The sequence below is a fragment of the Mus musculus genome, chromosome 18 (genome assembly GCF_000001635.26).
Source record: "Mus musculus strain C57BL/6J chromosome 18, GRCm38.p6 C57BL/6J".
NCBI classification, from domain to species: domain Eukaryota; kingdom Metazoa; phylum Chordata; class Mammalia; order Rodentia; family Muridae; genus Mus; species Mus musculus.
In genome coordinates this window covers 15,829,465-15,836,488 of record NC_000084.6, presented here as the reverse complement: position 1 = coordinate 15,836,488, position 7,024 = coordinate 15,829,465, and the positions used below count along the sequence as shown (strand labels likewise).

Genomic DNA, 7,024 nt, shown 5'->3' with positions numbered 1-7,024 from the left:
TGTACCAGTACCACGCAGTTTTTATTACAATTGCTCTGCAGTTCAGCTTGAGGTCAGGTATGGTGATTCTACCAGAGGTTCTTTTATTTTTGAAAATAGCTTTTGCTATCCTAGGTTTTTTGTTATTCCAGATGAATTTGCAAATTGCCCTTTCTAATTCAGTGAAGAATTGAGTTGGAATTTTGATGGAGATTGCATTGAATCTGTAGATTGATTTTGGAAAGATAGCCATTTTTTACTATATTCATCCTGCCAATCCATGAGCATCGGAGATCTTTCCATCTTCTGAGATCTTCGATTTTCTTTCTTCAGAGACTTGAAGTTCTTATTACCCAGATCTTCACTTCCTTAGTTAGAGTTACACCAAGGTATTTTATATTATTTGTAACTATTGAGAAGGGTGTTGTTTCCCTAATTTCTTTCCCAGCCTGTTTATTCTTTGTGTAGAGAAAGGCCGCTGACTTGTTTGAGTTAATTTTATATCCAGCTACTTCATTGAAGCTGTTTATCAGGATTAGGAGTTCTCTGGTGGAATTTTTAGGGTCACTTATATACACTATCATATCATCTGCAATAGTGATATTTTGACTTCTTCCTTTCCAATTTGTATCCCCATCATCTCCGTTTGTTGTCTAATTGCTCTGGCTAGGACTTCAACTACTCTATTGAATAGGTAGGGAGAAAGTGGGCAGGCAAGGCAGCTTCCTAGTTTTAGCTTTTGCTACCCTTCATTTTAATGTATCACTACAGTACTGCAATCTCCATCAGCAATATCATTATTAACTACCTAGATAAACAGCATGTAATTCAGTCCTTACTTGACCTGTCTTTTCAGGTTGGTTGTCCTCCTTTCCCATACATCCTATTATGTTAGTTGTTGTTTGGCAAGTCATTTTTTCACACAGACTTTACATATCATGCCTTTGAACATCATGCTGGTCCAGCCCTTTGTGTACAAATCTCTCATTTTGTACACAATGCCTGGAAGCCCCACTTACACATAGACCATAAATGGTCTGCACTATGTGAAAAATGTGTTCAAGTTGTATAATGTTATTGTTCCTGAGGAAGAAGTGATGCCTGTCTCTACACAATGCACATCTGCACACAGATGTCTATGAAGCTTCAACAACTGCTGGTCATCTCTCTTAAATTTGCTTGCTCCTTTTCAGTCAGGTTCAGAGCATAGTATACAGTAACTTGTCAGGCATTCTACTCTTTTTAACACAAACTCAACCATCTCTCAGCTCTTTGTTCCAATATCACTTCCCTCACGCAGCCTTTCCAACTATATGCACAAGTGAGATTCCATAAACATTTACTAAAATATAAACAAATTAAACATGCCCATTTTCTTCTATGGAAAGTAATCTGAAATAGAATAATTTAATTGTAGTCTAAATTCTTATCATATTATCTGTATTTGGCAGCTGTTTATTATATAATGAATAAACATTTTATCTAAAACTCCAACAGGCAGCCTATACTTGTGTTTCACACTCTCAATATGCTATTAGCTACCAAACCCTCCTAATATCATTACCAATCTATTACCCAAATTCTCCCATCTCTTTCATATGCCCTTTACAAACATTTTTACTTAATGTCCAAGTTGCTTTTCATCAGTTTGGCAACAGCCTCTTCATAATATAATAGTGTTCTGTTTAATTACAAGATTGCATTCAGCGTGTCTTTATATCCTGGCTCTGTAGCATGATCTGACCTTGAAAAGGATTTCCTACTTCTCAGAGTCTCCATTCATGAAATAGACTAAATAATAAACATTACCTGGCATAGTGACTGTGGAGATTAAAGGAGGCCTGGTATGGAGAGTATTCCAAACACTGTCTTGCCTAGTAGTCAATGAATGAAAACAGTAATTGTTATTCCCAGATCTCCTCCTGTTATTACCATCACATATACATACACATGCATAGACACACACACACACACACACACACACACACACATATCCACAAATGTATACACACACACACACATACACAACTCTGAAATGTACATTCCACCAGGTGCCAATTTCTGTCATCATTTCAGGGCTCCTGGTTGCCTGAGTTCTACTGAGATTCCTGCACAGCTTGACCTCTGCCCACTTTTCTAGATGTCCTTGCTCCATTCTTCTATGTCAAGAACCTGTTGTTAATCCACACAGTGGCACCAAATACTGAAACCTCAGTAACACAGAACTAACCATAAAAATCTCAATATTGGTAGTACCTGAATCTTATTGAATGTTTAAATCATTTAGCAGTTATTGTTCTAATTATTATCTATATTTTAGAATATTTTATCATTCTCATATATCCAATAATGAGCTACTTAGGTTTTAGCATGATCTCCGGCCTGTCTGTCTTCCTAGTAAAGTGTGTATATTTCTTCTGCATCCCTATAGTGCCATGGTCTTCTGCACTCCTGCAGTGCCATGGTCCTTTCTTTAGACTGACCTTTCCTTTAATGCTGTCTGCTCGGTTGACATTTTATGGCCTGCAACTGTCTTCTGATCAAAACATATTTAATTATTGGAATTCTCAATATGCCTGTTGCAGAGTGTGATGGCTTGTCTATGTTCTTCCCTGGGAGTGGCACTATTAGAAGGTATGGTTTTGTTGGAGGTGGTTTGTCACTGTGAGTATAGGCTTTTAGACCCTCATCCTAGCTGCCTGGAAGCCAGTATTCTGCTAGCTGCCTTCAGATGAAGATGTAGAATTCTCAGCTTCTCCTGTACCATGCCTGTCTGGATGCTGCCATGTTACTGTGTTAATGATAATGGACTGAACCTCTGAACCTGTAAGCCAGCCCCAATTAAACTTTGTTCTTTTAAGAGTTGCCTTAGTCATACTGTCTGTTCACAGAGCAGTAAAACTCTAAGACAATGTTATAAAAAAGGAAATGTCTAAGTGAATAGCTATTTCCTGCTTTACAAAGGAAATCACCTCCATTGTATATGAGCCATGTATGCATTTGTCACATAACTAGGAGCATGCACTCTGGGACCATGAACAGAACAGACTCCTGAAAAGAAAAGGACCTGGCCAAATAAGTACATGACCTAACGGTATGAAATTCATAACATTGGATAGCATTTTTCCTTCTTTTTTTTTGCATTTCTGAGAAAATTTTATTGGCTTTTTGGATCAAGTTTATTTTCCAGGAAGGATGATTCCATCATACTTCTGCTGGAACCAGCGCATGGCCTCCTCCTTGCTGATTCTGTGTTTGGCCCCAATGCAGCCTGTTCTGCGCTTCTTGTCTGCGATGCTGAACCCTGGCCTACCCAGCACCACATAGAAGTCCAGGCCGTAGATCCCAATGCTTGGGTCGTATTTGATGCCCGGGTCAATGTGTTCTTGAATTCCAAAACCAAAGTTTCCAGTATCCGAGAAGTTATTTTTCCGCAACTCATACTCCCGCACCTTCAGGCCTTTCTCCAGAATTTCCTCTGCCTTGGCTCCTCGGACTGTGCAGTGAACAGCAATCTTCTCATTTCTCCAGATGCCAAAGGACCTGACAGTGTATCTAGCTTTGGAGAACACCGGGGTCTGGCCTGTGAGCTGCTCCAACACCTTGGCTGCCCGGGTCAGTCTGTCTCCGCTCTCCCCGACGCAGATATTGAGGCAGAGCTTGCGGATGCGCAGTTCCCGCATGGGGTTCTCCTTTTCCCCTTGATCTTGCGCCATGGTGGAGAACAGGAAGAGAGCTCATTTTTCCTTCTTTGCATTCTCTTGCTTTATTTATTAAGAATATTTATCTCACACAATAGATACCTCTATCTTAAATATCCATGCCCATGTTACCCCATCCTAGATTCTTGCTCAGGTTTTCCAGGAAACAGCTCCTCATCCTGTGAACAGAGCAATCCAGCCTCCGAGTTCCTTTCTACCGCTTGGCCCCTCCCACGGAAACAGCTGTCATGCGCATGCAGACAGCTGATGTGAGTGACAAGGATTCTCTTGAGATTATGGCCAGGTTAGTGATTAAGATGGAGACAGAGGAGGAGGAACAAGCTCACAGGAAAGAAATGCATGTGTCTCTTGTGGCACAGCCCATGAAAATCTGTCCCACTCCACAAATACACATTCCTGTCTCATGTCAAATTTAAGTCTCAAAAAGTTTCCATCAATTAAATCCACTTGGTATGGGGTGGTAGTCTATAAACACACTGGGTAGTAGCAGCATTCTTAATGATCTTTATAATATTTTATAACATGCCAGTTATTTCAACTCTTTCCACATTCTCTCTGTAGGATCATCAGTAAATGATTCAAAAGCCAGGTTGAATTAACTTTAATTCTGCTCCAAAAGTTTGTTAGAGTCTCCATAAGAATTTTTAAAGGTTAAACTGCACTGACAGATGTAGCAAATAACTATGGGACTGCAATGTTTATAAAAAAATAACTAATTTTTAAAAATCACTATTTTATAGCAATATTAATATTTATCTCCTTAGTTGAGAAAACATTAAATGTATCAATAAATAATAAATGTGTGTGTGTGTGTGTGAGATACAGCTCAGTGGTTGCATGTTTGAATAACATACAAAAGACTTTGGGTTTGAACCCTAGCATAGCAAATAGAGTTAATAATAATAATAATAATAATAATGATGATAGCATTAATAGATAAAATAATAAATCATTGCTCCTGTTGAGTCTTTATTATGATTCAATAGTGTGTCATGAATCATCTCTTTAGAAATGATTTTTCTACTCTTTTTCAATGGGGATGCCACATGCAAAGCATTAGAATTCAGAGTTATTAATTATCTTTCATGTATATTTTAATTTCAAATTTATTTCATAGATACTTAAATAGAAGTATTCCTTTAAAAGTTATTTGACTGGAAGAGGTAATTTCGCAGCTGTAAGCACAGCACTCAGGATTCAGAGGAAGGTAGCACTCTGTGAGTTCAAGGCCAGCTTGGTCTACATTACTAATGCCACGCAAGCCAGGGCTACATAGTAAGACACCATCTCAAAGCAAAGAAAAAAATCACTGGCCAGAAGTCAGTCTTCTAATTTTGCCAGTGTGTTAAATGTTGACCTTTTGTTTAGTCATATTGACCAAAGCTGATATAACAAAAACTTGAAGCATTCTTCCTCTGGGAGAGAGATTGTCTGTGTGGAGAGAAAGTAATAACAAGGAAATACATCCCTTGAGTGTGAATCAAACCTGTGAAATAAAAATACTCAGAATTATTTATAATCATTACAGTCCTCAGTTCTCCCTGCATTATCTTTCCCACAATGCCTTCAAATTGCAGTGGGACTTTAATGGTGCCATTTGTGCCCTCCATTACTAGCCCTTGAAATTTATTTTCTTTTTTTCTGGGTTCTCATGCATTAATCTCCTCTCTTTTTAATTTATCTACTATTGATGTACACTTTCAATGTTCCCCCAATTGTTACATTCTTTTTATTCAGCTGATTGGGTTTTTATAATTAGAGCATATACGTAACATTTTATGGGGTGTCCAGTTGCAGACAGCACCCCAATAGATGCGCTACAAGAAAACGCAATGAACTCATAAATACCAGATATTTGAAGCCACATCTTCCTTTCATTCCTTTCAGCAGGAGGGCAGCAGATTCTGAACCACTCTGAGATTCAATTTCCTTGTCTTTAAAATATAGATATAACACCTATTTTCTGGTGTTATTTGGAAGAATAAAATTCTAGAATATAAATTACCCATCTCACAACTGAGGGCTCTTGCTATTGTTATGATTATATCTGCTATTTTACTGTGGTTGTGGCAAAAGCTTCCAGATAGGTCTTCATGCTAAAGGTTAAATCTTAAAACTTCTACAGAAAAACAAGCAGAATATTTCATAAAGTAAGGTGGTAACACACACACACACAGTGGAGGCACTAACTTAAAGGATAAGTCTGTTACATTAGAATTTACTGAGATTAAAACCTTTTCTATTTATAAAAATTAAGATAAAAATAATACATGTGAAAACGTCAACACTATTAAAGAAAAAACATCTAGATTAAAAGATAATTTTGATTAATACTTCAACAAAAAAGCCACTGAACAAAGTCACATGGCTAACTGGCAACTCACTGGGTATCAGGGATCTTCGATTTCAAGACACCACAAGATCCCCTTACTGATGAGCTAGAATGGCTCAAAATGTCACAAAAAGAAATGTGGACTACCATGAACTAGAACTCTCACAGTGCTGACAGTCTCTCAGCTCTCCACTATGTCTGTACTAACAGCTTGTACAGTGTTTAGTGAGGTGGTTAAAATAAGATATGTCCATCATAGACTCATGTATTCTGTCACTTGGTCAACAGTTGGTGGCATTCTATTGATGACATGGGTTATTAGACAAGATGAATTGCTGGGGTGGACTTTGAGAGTTTATGGCCTCACCCCGCTTCCAGGTTGCTCTCTCAGCTTTCTGCACCCGTGGTTGAAGATGTCATCTCTCAGTTTTCTGCTCTAGCCTCCAGCCGCCATGCCTCCTCACCTCTGTGGACTATTTCCTTCTAGAATTTTAAGCCAAAATAAACCCTAAAGTCTATAAGTCACTTTGGGTCATGATATGACACCGCAACAGAGAAATAACTAACATAATTTCTAAAACCCACATGTTTAGCTGTAACTCAGTTGCAGAAATGTTATTCAGAAATGAAAATGAATGGATTCTGGTAATATATTACAATATGAACTTAAATATAAGAATCATAAATACAGCAATAAAGAGCCTAATTCCGACAAATACAAATAATTATGTTCCTTTGACTAAAAGCTTAAAAACAAGCAAAAATAAATACCACCCTTGATGTTATAATGGTGGTTATCCTTAGGCAGGGAGGGACTGTGACTTGGGAAGGCAAAGGACATACTGATGAGAGTATCTTCTTCTTGGGTAGTCAGCAATGCCAGGAAATTTCCCTTTGGGGTAGATGTTCTAAACACTCATGGTACCTACACCTTTCTCTATTTTTCTATTACACACACACACCAGCACGCACACACATACACACACACACA

The 7,024-nt window shown here is 38.1% G+C and overlaps 1 pseudogene; it reads right to left on the bottom strand.

Moving 5' to 3' along the window:
• On the bottom strand, window positions 3,119-3,715 carry Gm10036 (predicted gene 10036; annotated as a pseudogene).